At 38.4% G+C, this 15,109-nt stretch overlaps 1 long non-coding RNA gene across 1 annotated transcript in view; it reads left to right on the forward strand.

Annotated features, from left to right (window-relative positions):
- Positions 1 to 9,360, forward strand: part of LOC143678887 (uncharacterized) — an 84,621-nt gene extending 75,261 nt beyond the window's left edge. The window contains exons 6-7 of the long non-coding RNA XR_013173461.1: positions 1,945 to 2,007; positions 8,790 to 9,360. This is a non-coding gene — a long non-coding RNA (uncharacterized LOC143678887). The remainder of the gene's footprint in view (positions 1 to 1,944; positions 2,008 to 8,789) is intronic.
- Positions 9,361 to 15,109: the final 5,749 nt, after the last annotated feature.

The following is a 15,109-nucleotide window of genomic DNA, read 5'->3' on the forward strand; positions in this document are numbered from 1 at the left end:
GGTTCACTTCACATATAACACTTCACCAAATGCCAGAGTCTTTCTTTATAAAGACAAATAGAAAGACTCTAATGGAAAATCGGAATTTCAAGGGTTCATTAGAGGAAGTTACATGGGATTGCAGGAGAAGAACTTGACTCTCCACTATCATCAACCTGAGATGTTAATAGGTCAAAATCCTTTCCTGTTTCCTTCTGAGGAGTAGAGCAACGACAGCTGACATAGACCAAGCAGTCTTTATATGCCAGGTACGTTTTAAGCTCTTTGCTTGCATTAGCTCATTCAGTTCTCACAGCCCTGCGAGGTGGGTACTGTTATTAGCCCCACTTTACTGATAAAGAAACTGCGTCACAAAGAGGTGATCATTTACCTATGGTCACGCTAACTCTTATGATGAAGATGCTCTTATTTCCTCAGGGAGGAGTTGAAGGTCCATTGAACTTTCTGGATGTTCACATAGTGAGATTATGAAGGCAACAGCCACACCCTCAAAGGGAAAACCTGTCACTGGGTGGGGACAAGGGTTCCATTGCCCAGACCCAAAGCACTTCCTGAGCAGTGGCATACTTATTTCATACTCCCAGAGAGATAGAGAGTGGTAGGTGGGTCAGAATCCATGAGGCTTATAGATAGTGTTATATTCCCGGTAATTGAGCCCATGGCATGGACAGCTGCTTCTGGAGCACTCTGTTTCCCCCTAATGTCCCATTTCCCATAAACTTGAAAGTGAAGCATACCAGTGACTAGATTTGTTTTGTCACGGGAGCAGCAGAGTCCCCATAAATGTCACCTTTATCACTCCAGTTCTTTTTTCATTTTATTTTAAAATTTTTTATTGATATATATTCACATATCATGTAATCATATGACTATGAATCAGTATGCACAAGATTCTCAGTTGCAATTGGTAGCGTCACATAAATTGACTGCAAAACTACAAGAAAGGGGTGGGCCACGGTGGCTCAGCAGGCAGAGTTCATGCCTGTCATGCCGGAGACCCGGGTTCGATTCCCGGTAACTGCCCGTGCAAAAAAAAAAAAAAAAAACTACAAGAAAAATTTGAAGAACAGCTTTGCTGGCTGATAAATGTAGAGTTGACTTTCAATTTGTGGAATACCCCCTTTGAATTTGATGTTAATAATACAAGAATTAATGAGGTAATTTTAATAAATATAGTTGTGAACCTGAAATACATTTCCTTCAATGTCAAAACAATTCTTCTAAAAAGGATGAACCAGTTATATAAATGTGAATGCTAATATTTAAGGAATGTGATGTTTCGGTGTTTAATTCAGCTATCCCAAAACTTCTAAATATGTGTGGAATAACTTAGGTGTATGAAAGTACTATTTCAACTGTAAATTTTATGAAATTTAAATATAAATTGGGAATTTCTGATAATCTAGCAACTGCACTGAGATGTGCTAAAGGTGTAAAATACATACCAGATTTCAAAAAGCATGAAAAATATCAATAATTTTATATTGCTTACATGTCGATATTATAATGTTCGAAATAGGCTGATTAAATAGAATGTTATTTAAATTAATTTACATCTATTTATGTCACTTTTTAAAATGTGCCTACTAGAAAATCTTTAAATTACATAAGTGGATTGCATTAGTTTTTTTGTTGGCTAGCCCTGATTTGCAAAGTAAGGTGTGTGGATAAAACTATCTTGCCCAAGGACTGCAGCTCTCTGAGGCCAGAGACTGCATCTTGCTCATCTTTGCTTTATTTTAGTACTTGGCACAATAACCTTCATATAATTGGTAATCAATAAATATTTACTAAATTCAGTTTCACCTGAATGAGATACTGTTTCTGTTCTGAGAAACTCAACTTGTGCATGGGAGATTTTACCCCTCATGACCACTGAACTTCAGTTTCATTTTTTTTAACCGCAGGGATATCATAACTTCATTGTTTTTCTGTTTTACCTAGGTACCCGTTCTTTGAAGCCTGTTTACTTGCTTCTGAATTCATCCCAGGACTAAATATTTGAAGGTACTGAATAATTGAGTTTTTTCTGTCTTTGCAATGCTTACTTCTGTCATCACCAAGATAGAAATACAAATCTAAAATATCAGGAGGAATCCTGAGGGAAAACAAAGGCAGAGTGGTGGAGGGAGAAGAGAGATCTTATAAACAAAAGTGGGTGAAAATGTAGTTCATGAAGCAGGAATTGACATTGAGAGTCTGGTACCGTAAGGAGAGAAACCCTTTGTATCAAGCAAATACAAAGCTTCAATGCTCAGTCACTGTTCAAATCAATGAATAAGAAGTTGGGCTTTGGAAGTTAAGTCATGGAATGATCAGTTCAGATCAATGCTCAAGGGCAGCAGTTATATAAATCTTTGAAGACCTGAGTACAGAAGGTCCTAGGAAAATGTTTTTCTTCATCTTGATTGAGTCTGGTATATGATCACCTTTATGATCTTCTCAAGTTCTTCTGCCTCTGCTTGATGGAAAGGGATACAATTTTACCAATTCTTTTTTGACTATTGAGAGAAAGCTTCTCAAATTCTGTGTATTTTCTGAATAAGCCCACTTTACTATCTTGAAATTTTCTGAACATCACACACAGATTTTATATTTTGCTCAGCAAATTGCAATTCATTGTGAAATTTTGCAACATATCTTCTTCTAGTCTTTTTTTTTCTCTTCAGTTATGTTAATGCCAGTTATTTCACATTAATTTTTTGTTATTTTTTTATTAAAGAAGCTGTGGGTTTACAGAAAAATCATAATAAAATACAGAGTTCCCATACATCACCATATTGTCAACACCTTGCATTAGTGTGCTACATTTGTTACAATTCTTTTTTTTCTTCACACACATACGTTCCATACATGTTGTAAAATCTATGGCTCACAATATCACCACATAGGTGTGTATTCATCATCAGTATGATCACTTTTTAGAACTTTTGCATCGCTCCAGAAAAAGAAATAAAAAGAAAAAACTCATACATACTATCATAGTCAGGTTCATATGTCAACTTGGCCAGGTGGTGGTACCTGTTTGTCTGGTTGGACAGGTGCTGGCCTGTCTGTTACTATGAGGACATTTCATAGAATTAAATCATGATCACATCAGCTGCATCCACAGCTGATTGCATTTGTAATCAGCCAAGGGGTGTGTCTTCTGCAATGAGTGACATTTAATCTAATCACCGGGAGGCTTTTAGGGAGGACTCAGAAGAGACAGTCTCTCTTCCTGCTTCTGCTGGCGAACCTCTCTTGTGGAGTTTGTCCAGACCATTCATCACGGTCATCAGCTCCACAGCCTACCCTAAGGATTTTGAACTCTATGTTCCACAGTTACGTGAGACACTTTTATAAATTTTATATGTATAGGCATTTCCTGCTGATTCTGTTTCTCTAGAGAACCCTAACTGATACATATACCATACCTCTTACCCATCCCTCTCATTGACCATTACTATTTCCATCTACCCAATTTATTTTATCCTTTGTCCCCCCCTATTATTTATTTATTTTTATCCATATTTTTAAACTATTCTGTCCATATTCTGGATAAAAGGAGCAATAGACTCAAAGTTTTCACAATCCCGCAGTCACATTGTGAAAGTTATATCTTTATACAATCGTCTTCAAGAATCAAGGCTACTGGAATACAGCTTAAAAGTTTCAGGTACTTCCCTCCAGCCACTCCATTATACCACAAACTAAAAAAGAATATCTATGTAGTGCATAAAAATAACCTCCAGCATAACCTCTTGACTCTATTTGAAATCTCTCAGCCAATAAACTTTATTTTTTCTCATTTCTCTCTTCTCCCTTTTGGTCAAGTGGGTTTTCTCAATCCCTTGAATGCTGAATCCTGAATCATCCCAGGATTTCTGTCCCACTTTGCTAGGGAGATTTACACCCCTGGGAGTCATGTCCCATGTAGCGGAGAGGGCAGTGAGTTCACCTGCCTAGTTGGCTTAGAGAGAGAGGCCACATCTGAGCAACAAAAGAGGTTCTCTGGGGGTGATTCTTAGGCCTAATTCTAAGTAGGCTTAGCCTATCCTTTGCAGGGATAAATTTCATAAGGGCAACCCCCAAGATCAAGGGCCCAGCTTATTGATTGTGTTGTCCCCACTGCTTGCAAGAATATCAGAAATTCTCCAAATGTGAAAGTTGAGTATTTCCTCCTTTCTCCCCAGTCCCCCAAAGGCACCTTGCAAATACTTCTTTTTTTTTTTTTTTAAATTTTTTTATTAATCAAAAAAAAGAAAAGAAATTAACACAACATTTAGAAATCATTCCATTCTACAAATGCACTCAGTAATTCTTAGTATCATCACATAGATGTATGATCATCATTTCTTAGTACATTTGCATCGATTTAGGAAAAGAACTAGCAAAACAGCAGAAAAAAATATAGAATGTTAATATAGAGAAGAGAATTAAAATAATAATACTAATAATATATATATATATATATAAAGGAAAAAGAAAAAAACAAAAACAAAAGATACAAACACACAAACAAACAAACAAACAAAAAACTATATTTCAGGTGCAGCTTCATTCAGTGTTCCAACATAGTTACATTACACTTAGGTATTATTGTGCTGTCCATTTTTGAGTTTTTGTATCTAGTCCTGTTGCACAGTCTGTATCCCTTCAGCTCCAATTACCCATTATCTTACCCTGTTTCTAACTCCTGCTGGTCTCTGTTACCAATGATATATTCCAAGCTGATTCTCAAATGTCGGTTCACATCAGTGGGACCTTACAGTATTTGTCCTTTAGTTTTGGGCTAGACTCACTCAGCATAATGTTCTCTAGGTCCATCCATGTTATTACATGCTTCATAAGTTTAGTCTGTCTTAAAGCTGCATAATATTCCATCGTAGGTATACGCCACAGTTTGTTTAGCCACTCGTCTGTTGATGAACATTTTGGCTGTTTCCATCTCTTTGCAATTGTAGATAATGCTGCTATAAACACTGGTGTGCAAATGTCCGTCTGTGTCTTTGCCCTTAAGTCCTTTGAGTAGATACCTAGCAGTGGTATTGCTGGGTCGTAATCCATTCTGCCATTCTATGTCTTTTGATTGGGAAATTCAGTTCATTAACTTTTAGTATTATTACTGTTTGGATAATATTTTCCTCTACCATTTTGACTTTTGTATTATATATATCATATCTGATTTTCCTTCTTTCTACACTTTACTCCATACCTCTCTCTTCTGTCTTTTCGTATCTGACTCTAGTGCTCCCTTTAGTATTTCTTGCAGAGCTGGTCTCTTGGTCACAAATTCTCTCAGTGACTTTTTGTCTATAAATGTTTTAATTTCTCCTTCATTTTTGAAGGACAATTTTGCTGGATATAGGAGTCTTGGTTGGCAGTTTTTCTCTTTTAGTAATTTAAATATATCATCCCACTGTCTTCTAGCCTCCATGGTTTCTGCTGAGAAATCTACACATAGTCTTATTGGGTTTCCCTTGTATGTGACAGATTGTTTTTCTCTTGCTGCTTTCAAGATCCTCTCTTTCTCTTTGACCTCTGACATTCTAACTAGTAAGTGTCTTGGAGAACGCCTATTTGGGTCTATTCTCTTTGGGGTGTGCTGCACTTCTTGGATCTGTAAATTTAGGTCTTTCATAAGAGTTGGGAAATTTTCAGTGATAATTTCTTCCATTAGTTTTTCTCCTCCTTTTCCCTTCTCTTCTCCTTCTGGGACACCCACAACACGTATATTTGTGTGCTTCATATTGTCATTCAGTTCCCTGATCCCCTGCTCAAGTTTTTCCATTCTTTTCCCTATAGTTTCTGTTTCTTTTTGGAATTCAGATGTTCCATCCTCCAGTTCACTAATTGTAGCTTCTGCCTCTTTAGATCTACCATTGTAGGTATCCATTGTTTTTTCCATTTTTTCTTCTTTGTCCTTCACTCCCATCAGTTCTGTGATTTGTTTTTTCAGATTTTCTATTTCTTCATTTTGTTCAGCCCATGTCTTCTTCATGTCCTCCCTCAATTTATTGATTTGGTTTTTGAAGAATTTTTCCATTTCTGTTCGTATATTCAGCATTAGTTGTCTCAGCTCCTGTATCTCATTTGAACTATTGGTTTGTTCCTTTGACTGGGCCATATCTTCAATTTTCCGAGCGTCATCCATTATTTTCTGCTGGTGTCTGGGCATTTGATCAGATTTCCCTGGGTGTGTTACCCAGCTGGTTGAAAGCTTTTTCTGTGAAATCTCTGGGCTCTGTTTTTCTTTTCCTGCCCAGTAGGTGGCGCTCGTGGCGCTCGTCTGTCTGCACGGCAGTCGGCCCGGGAAACCGCGCGTGGAGGTGGGGGTCGCTGGCCGCCGCGGCTTGGGAGAGTGCCGGTCCTAATTGCCCAGCTGGCCCGAAACGCCAAGCGTGACGGGAGGGCCCCGCTATCCAACGTTCCCAGTCAGGCTGGGGAGCCACGTGCGTGGAGGGGACCCCAGTCGCCAGCAGCCCCGGCCTGGAAAACGCGCGCCCCTCGGGTCTCTCACCGCAGCAGATTCTCCCTGCCCGTTCAGCTGTTCCAGAATGGGGTACGCTGTCTTTTTTGGTCTCTGTCGTGACTCCGGGAGCTGTTTCGTATTGTTTCTGTTTCTTTAGTTGCTTTTCTGGAGGAGGAACTAAGACCCGCGCGTCTTACTAAGCCGCCATCTTCTCTGCAAATACTTCTTTATTCACTTCCAAATTACTCTGGGATAGGTGAGGGCATCACACTAATCAACAAACTCTCACGTCCTATTCAAGATTCCATGTACTTCTAGGTGTTCAACTAAACTGACCACACAAGTTAAATTAGGAAATGCACTACCCAGAATATAAATTTTTCACCAAATAAACATCTCTCCCTTTGGTCTCACACAGAAGTTGAAGTTTTAAAATACAGACCATACCATCCTTTACCCTGTATTCTGGTCTACCTTAGTCCTATCCAGATCTGCTTCCTTCAGATCTCTACTTGAAGTTTGAACCCTTTCTCAACTTTTTAAATAGTTCCTGTATGGGATACTGTTAACTTTCATAGCTTCAGAACTCTAACTCTGGGTCTCAGGCGTCACATAAACACCCAAAGTTCTGAGAATGACCAGGTTATAAACAATTAGATCAGTATTTCAGAATTTAGAATTAACAGTTACATCTCCTGAATATATGTGACTGCTATAAGAGCTTACAATCTAGGACCCTTTACAATAGGCCCCAACCTGATTACCCGTGCTCTCAACTTCAGCTCATAGAGTTTTTATATTATAGTTAGTCCATATGATTGAGGCAAAATGTTTGTCTTTGTTCCTGACATTTCATTCAACATGTAGTCCTTAATATGTTCATTCACCTAGTTGCATGCTTCACAGCTTCGTTCCTTCTTGCTACCGCTCAGTAGTCCCTTGTATGTATATACCACACTTCCCCTTTCCTTTCCTCTGTCACTGTACTCTTAGTCCACTTCCATCCTTTGTGGATCTCAAACACTGCCGCCAGAAACACCAGTGTGCAAATGTCCATTTGAGTCCCCACGCTCAGTTCATCCAGGTATATACTAAGCAATGGGTTTCGGGTTCATATGGCAACCCCACTTCTAGCCTCCTGTGGAACCACCACACTTCCCGCCAAGCACCCTTTATATTTTAACTCATCAAAATAATTTAATTGTACTATAATGAAAATAATATGTATTTCAATATAATTGCCAGCTACCATCTCCATAGATACTTGTGTAACTGTTGCTGTCTGCATAAAATATTCAAATAAATGCATTATAGTGTTACATTGGTGCATAGGAAAAACATTTGGAGTGAATTAATAGGTAGACACCAGTGAAAGCAATGATGTGTTTATGTGTAATATCAGAAATGGCACACACATCTGACATATGCACTATAACACAGCAACAATGTAATGGTTAAAGAGAAATGTGGTCCTACTAAAACAATAAAGAAAAAATATCTTAAAACAGCTTTGTTTTTAAAATTTAAGTTAACATAAAAATAAAATAAACATAAAAAATCCTCAGGTCTATTGGCCACAATTCAAGTACTCAATAGCCACTTGTAGCTAAGGGTAGATAACTTCCGTCCTATTCTCTACTTTCCTAGTCTCTGTTCCACTACACGTTTTAGCCTTCTTCCTTCCCCAAGGTAAGAGGAATTGCTCACCTGAGTGGACTCCAGCTCGTTGATTAGGCCACATTTACTAGGGGGTGTTTCTTCCACTTCTCAGAGCTAAGCAGGTAGGTGGGTGAATTCTGCCTCCCTAAATCAGGCCTGTCATCTTACTCTCTTGCCCCTCTATTTCTTTTTTCTTCACAACTGAGGATCTTTTCCCTCACAGCTGACTAGCCATCTGTTCTCTCTCTTCCACTCTTTCTATACACTAAGTAGAGTAGAAATGACTCAGTTGATTTAGGGCTTCCCTCTTTAAAACATGTTCTACCATTTTTTCACTTTTTTTCCTGCATCCAAAAACCTGGCACCCCTTCACCCTGTAGGCTGAAGAAGAAAGTGTAAGCAACTGGGTCATGTTTAAGGAGAACTGTGTGTACCCAGATGGTTATGTAGTGGCAGTGTGATAACATCAAAAGAGCCTGGGCCCTCTAAGCCACCACACGTTTTCATCCCACTTTGCCATTTATAAAGCTGTATAACCTCATCTATGTTGCTTAACCTCTCTGAGTCTCTTTTATCTCATCGTTAAAATGAACACAATAATAATACTTATCAGCTATGAGAACCAAAAGCATAAAAGTGTCTGTAATCTTTCTTTCATTTTTTTTTCTTTACTTAGTTCTGTAAGCTTTAGAAGCCAAACAATTATGAACTGGAACTGGACAGAGCATAGATGAACCTCAGACCCAGCGAGCAGAAGGAGGAAGCAGGAGTAAAAAAAACAGAAAGTTACAGCAGAGTTTGGTTTGCAATCCAGGACTCATGACTTCTTCCCATCTCCTTAAGGATAGAATTTTGGATCATGCAAAGCATGCTCAGCCATCTTGCTATCTTCTTTTCCCCTCACTCATACACCTAAGAACAAATCCTTGAGTTGGGCTCCAACAATATGCTACTGACTCAAGAGAGACAAGATGCCAGGATTTGGATTATGGCTTAGGGAAAGAATAGACAAGGCTGCAAGCCCCTGCCTTGGTTAACCAGGGCACTGCACTGGAGATATTTAGTTAACACCCAGATGCAATTTCATAAACCCAGTGAAAAGCACCTTTTGAAAAAAAGAGGAATTTATTGGGTCTGATAACTAAACTTTTGGAAGAGCATGAATGTAGCTATTCTTCGGAATGATTGAATTTGACGAACAATTTGCCTTTTCTCAGAAAGTTGGCTTCATTCTCTCAAACCGGCACCCTCCGTAAGGCTGGAGTCATGGGCCCTGCCATTTTTCAGCTTCAACTCCAGAGAAGAGAGGATTCTCTTTTCTTAGTTTCTACTTAGAAAGTTACAAAGAGACCCTGAATGGCCTAACTTAGATTTCTGGTGGAGAAGAGAAACAGTTCCCCTAAAGAAACTGGGGGATGCTGTTACCAGAAAGAAGGAAGGGCTGTTGGAGAGGCAAAACAAAAGATGCCCATGCTAGGAGTTATCCAACAGTAGCCCACCTGTAATAAAGCCCTTCTGATCATTAGTCCCTCTTTTTAAACCCTCAGGAACTCAGTGAGGGCCATATGACTGGTTTGAGTCAAGATTTCAAATATTTATGTAAACCTGCAGTTAATATCAATATTTCAATTCTACTTCTAAGGCAAATCAAGAAATAAGTGCAAAATTTAGAATGCTTATTGATGCATACGTGTCTATGTTTACAACATAAAAGTAATATGATCAGATTACTCTATTAATCAGGGCCCTTTCTATTGTAAATCAAAGGAGAACAATATCAAACTGGCTTAAGCAAAAAAAAAAAAAACACAATAAAAAACGTTATGGGCCCATGTAACTGAAAAGTCCAGGGATAGAGTGACATCAGATGTGGTTAGATCCTGGAGCTCAAACCATGTTCCCAAGATTTGGTCTCATCTTCTTTCATCTCTTGCCCCCGCCCTCCTCTGTCTTGGAGCCTTTCACATTCCCTATGGTGGCAATATGGCTGCCTGCAGCTTTAAACGTATATCCCTGCAGTGAAAAGAGTTTGCGTCTTTTCCAAGAGTTCCAATGAAAATCTTAGGATGGGGTTTAATTACCTCTAATGATTTGTCTTTGGGTACTGCTATATAGCTCTGGTGCATAGCCCTGTATAAAGATGTTGACTGAAGCTATCACAGTGGAAGAATTCACAGAACAGCACGAAATGAGGTGTAAACATCAGGCCACATTAGACAGCAGAGGCAGGAAAAAAACACAACAATACAAAGAGAAGTATAGGCAGATGCGATCTTCCAGAAGCTAAGGGAGGGGAGAGTTTAAAGCAGGATGGAATGACCCAAACTGTCAAATGCAGCAGAGAAATGGAGTAGGATGATAGTTTCAAAGCATGCATTGACTTTGACATTTAAGAGGATTTTGTGTAATCTTAGAACAATTTCAGCAGAAAGTGGAAGCAAAATCTGACTGCAGTGAGTTGGCTGAGGAATAAATGGAGTTGAGCACCATATACTACGTCTTCTCCAGAAATTTGGCTGAGAAGAAAAAGATGGAAAGAGGGCTGTTGGATGGTGACTTGAGGGGTAGATGGGATGAGTGAGGGATTTTTCTGTTTTGGAAGAGGGAATATTAGTAAGCTGGGAAGAATCAGCTAGGGAGGAGAGAGTGACAAATGTACAGTATAAAGACAGGGAAAGACATCTGAGGAGACTGAAAGGGATGCAATCAAGGGCCCAGATGGACCCTTATATGGAGGAAGGACATCTCAACCTCTAAGAATGGAGTAAAAGAGAAAAGGCTGAGGATGACTGTCAATCTCCAAGGTGCTACACAAGGTCTTGTTAAAGTTTGCCAAATGAGCAAAAGATTAAAGGATGCCTGACAGGAGTTCTACAAACTTCACAGTTTTGCTTCTGGACAATTCTGTAAAAAAGAAGCAAGGATTTATAACATATGTGAATATAGAGAATGATAAATCTAGGTAAAAACTTGGAAAGGATTTTTATTTTGTTTATTGTATTTTTCAGTTCTAAAAGTTTTATTTGGTTATGGTTTATATTTTCTATTTAATTGCTGAGACTTTCTATTTCTTTGTTGAGGCTTTCGATATTTTCTTCAGTTGTTTCAAGTATGCTTGCACACAGAAAACATTATTATTGTGGCTGCTTTAAAATCTTGGTCAGATATTTCTAACATCTCTGTCTTCTCAGTGTTGGTGTCTGTTAATTGTCTTTCTTTATTTGAGATCTTTCTGACTCTTGGTATGACGAGTTTTCAACTGAAAGATGGATATCTTGTATATTATGTTATAAGACTCTGTATCTTATTTAAACTTTCTCTTTTATCTAGCTTCTGGTGACAGCACTCCAGCAGACAAGGGAGGAGGTACTGCCTCGATATGCCAGGTGGAGGTAGAGTCCAGACTCCTTGTTCAGCCTCCTTTTACACATGAGATGGGACACTCCTTGTTGATGTTGGCCAAGGATGGGAGTCCTGGATCCCCATGTCATCTCCATTGGTCCTGCAATGTGGGTGGCCTCATTAGTGAGATTACTGACTCTCCACTAGGCCTCCTCTTAATTCGCCCCATGGGAAGAGGGAGAGCCACCTTGTTACTGCTGGGTTGGGGTGAAGTCCCACTTCCTACTTTGCACTCTCTAACACTACCCTGCTGTTGCTGGTAGAGAGTTTGAGGTACCTCATTACAGCCTCATAAGTCTAGACTTTCTTCTTGGCCTTTCCTGACATGGCTTTGAGTGGGGCCATGGTTTTGGCTGTGTTGTTTGGTCAGAGTACAGCAGCTATTGTCTACACATCTTCTGTCTCTCCAGGCTGCTCCTATTCCTTAGTCTATAAAGAGCAGGCTTTCCTTCAGTTCCAAGTCTGAGATATATGAAGGAAAAGAAAACCCAGGTCCTCAGGTCCCTAATCAGTTTGCCTTCTTCTTTCTACCTTTTAGAGTAATGTTTATATTTATTTTATGTACAGTACAGAATTTCAAGTTTTACTCAGTGGGAGGAATAGGGAAAAGTATATCTATTCCATATTTCTGGAAGCAGAAGTCTGTACACTTGAAAAGCCTTTATAAGTGGAAAGTTTCACATAAAAATCCATCTTTTCTTCTTGAGAAATTAGGAAGAATTGTGAGAACTAGGCCTATACACCCCACAAATAACTCTCTGCAGCTGCCCCCTCTGTCAGGCCATGGCTCCCCACAGTTCACTCCAGCCCTCACTCTCTTAAACCGAGTGCTTCACTCAGCTACACTAAGTGCCTGGTTCCTATAGTTTATGATTCATTTATAAATTTGGAAAGGCACAATGTAGAAAAATTCATTTCTCAACAAGCATTAGTTGAATGTCTGTTTCCTTAATTATGGAACTACGGGCACAGAGTAGTTTCGTAAATTTCTGATGAATTTAATTTGAAAGTTATATTCTGCTGTATAGAGCAGATTATTACTCAAAATACTCATTGTCTCTCTGAAAGGGTCCCTACCTACGGGAGGAGGACACATCAGGGCCCCGTTGTGGCAGGCATGGTCATGTGATTTGCTTTGACAATTGCAATGTGAACAGAAGTGATGGTTCCACTGCTGAGCAATCTCATGGGCAGTCTCTTTTTCCTTCTCACATGAGGTCATCATGTTTGAATAGGGGCTGTTCTTTCAGTCTGGATTCTGGGATGAAGGAGACATAAAGCTGGGCTGAAGCCTACTCTGCAATAGCATGAGAAATAAACCGTTGTGAGCCACTAAGAATTCAAGGTAATTATTGCCACATAACTTAGCCCTGAAAAATCACTAATTGTATTTTCTTCCACATTTCATAGATTAAATAACATCTAAATGCTATTTTTTTTTTTTTTTTTTTTTTTTTTTTTTTTTTTTTAAGGAAAGACAGAGAGAAGGAAGGAAGGATAGAAGGAAGGAAGAGAGGAAGAAAGGGAAACATCTTTTAAAGATTTTCTTGTTTTATTGTATTTTGTTTCTCCGTTTTTCGTTACATGGGCTGGGGCCGGGAATCGAACCGAGGTCCTCCGGCATAGCAGGCAAGCACTTTGCCCGCTGAGCCACCGCGGCCCGCCCTAAATGCTATTTTTTAACGTTAATATTAAGGATGACAATTTACAACTTAGAGATAATCAAAATTAGGTCGAAGAATAAGTGTCACTTGTGTACTAAATAGTGAAGAAGTGTGCAAATTTTTATTTTTCAACTTAAACTTTATTGTGCATGTAGTGCTTAATAAAAATAAGTACTATTTGACTTAAACCGGTGTGAACTATATATTTTAACATACTTGCTTTATTACCATATCTATCCATCCAAAAATTCATCTTATTTTTTTATCTATTTCAAAGTAAATTGGAGACATCAGTACACATCATTCGTTTGGTATGCGCATGATTAACTAGAATTCAATTTTTGTCTGATGTTTTTCTTTTTTGGTAAAATGTGTATATAAATATTAAATGTAGCACTCAGTGAGATTTGTTAAACACTTATTCTTACGTGATTCAAATCTCTAACAAGATACAGGACATGACCTTTGCACCACAGAGTTTTCACTGTTTATTTTCAGTTTATTTTGTGTGCTTATGTGCTTCTCAATGTTACATGCATATTTATCCAAGTATATGAGCCATATCTACAGAGAATTAAAAATATTCCTAGGAAATACACTGATATGCCATGTTTAGTGGTCTCTCTAGGCTTTAGGAATGAGATACATTCAAAGGAATTCAGTTCTCCAAAGTACAATTTCTAGCATCTGATAATTTAATTTATAGATTTTTTTTCTTGATCTTATTTTTCTTTCTTTGCTTTTGCTTTTTGACAAGACATCTGGACAATAATTTAGTTTTTGTAATCACCATCCATCCATCAGAAGGGGTATTCACCACCACATAAAACGATATAATCATTGTCTCCATATAATTAAAATTTTGCAATTTCATGTTCCACCATGTTACTGGGATATATTTTTATGATGTTAATCACAACACAATTATGTTGGATTAGACTGGTTGGGGCTGAAGCTTGTTAGTAAAAAATAGGATAGCCACAAATAAGACAGGGGATTAAAAGAAAGGTTGATAATGTTTGTTTTGTGGCTATACACATGTGACAAATGGAGAAATGAGCAGAAATAGCACTGGTAAGTAAGTTGGACCAGCGTGGAAAAGACAAAGACAGGTAAAGGAATAAATCTGGGTTTATTTTTGTGCCACCTGGAATGTGGCCTTAATTTTCTTCTTTTATGTCCCTCCGATCCCTTAGGTGACCACTAGTAGCCTAAAATAACATGTATTCATGCCATGAAAAAATGAATGCTACAGAATAACTGGCTTTTTAAATTTTATTATGCAGCACAAATGTAAAATTTTCATGCCTCAAGTCTGGAGACTTGATGGATTGATTAATATTGGGTGTATATGGCCATTATTAGAAATTAGAACAGAGAAATATGATTTTTATTTATTAAATTCACCCTTAAACATTTTACTTACCTTTCTCAAGACATTTGTATTTCAGGATTTAGGTGGCAAAACTTAAAAGATTGCAATCAGGGTGGTGCAACGGTGGCTCAGTGGCAGATTTCTTGCCTGCCATGCCGGAGACCCAGGTTCGATTCCCAGAGCCTGCCCATGCCAAAAAAAAAAAAAAAAAAAAAAAAAGCTGAGATCACATTTTACAGAGATTACCAATTAATGGGAATTAATATGTGTTCTTCATTTCCAGGGGGTCTTCATTAGAAACAAGTTTGGGAAGGAATTTATGACTGACAAGACCTCGTTTCAGTCTTAGTAATGTTTTAGTAATAATCTTATTTTCCTATAAAAAGGGCAGAAATAGAAAAATTAGGGAAGAGACTACAGAAAGTATAAATGATAAAATGATAAAATCATCTAAGACCTTGCTTTCTGTATGTCTGAAGATTCCCTTTACCCCAGTTCACTGTTTCTTCCTCTCTGGGTAATTTTCTGGCTTCCTAATGGGGTATTCCTTGATTT

Source organism: Tamandua tetradactyla, chromosome 4 (genome assembly GCF_023851605.1).
Source record: "Tamandua tetradactyla isolate mTamTet1 chromosome 4, mTamTet1.pri, whole genome shotgun sequence".
Lineage (NCBI taxonomy): Eukaryota > Metazoa > Chordata > Mammalia > Pilosa > Myrmecophagidae > Tamandua > Tamandua tetradactyla.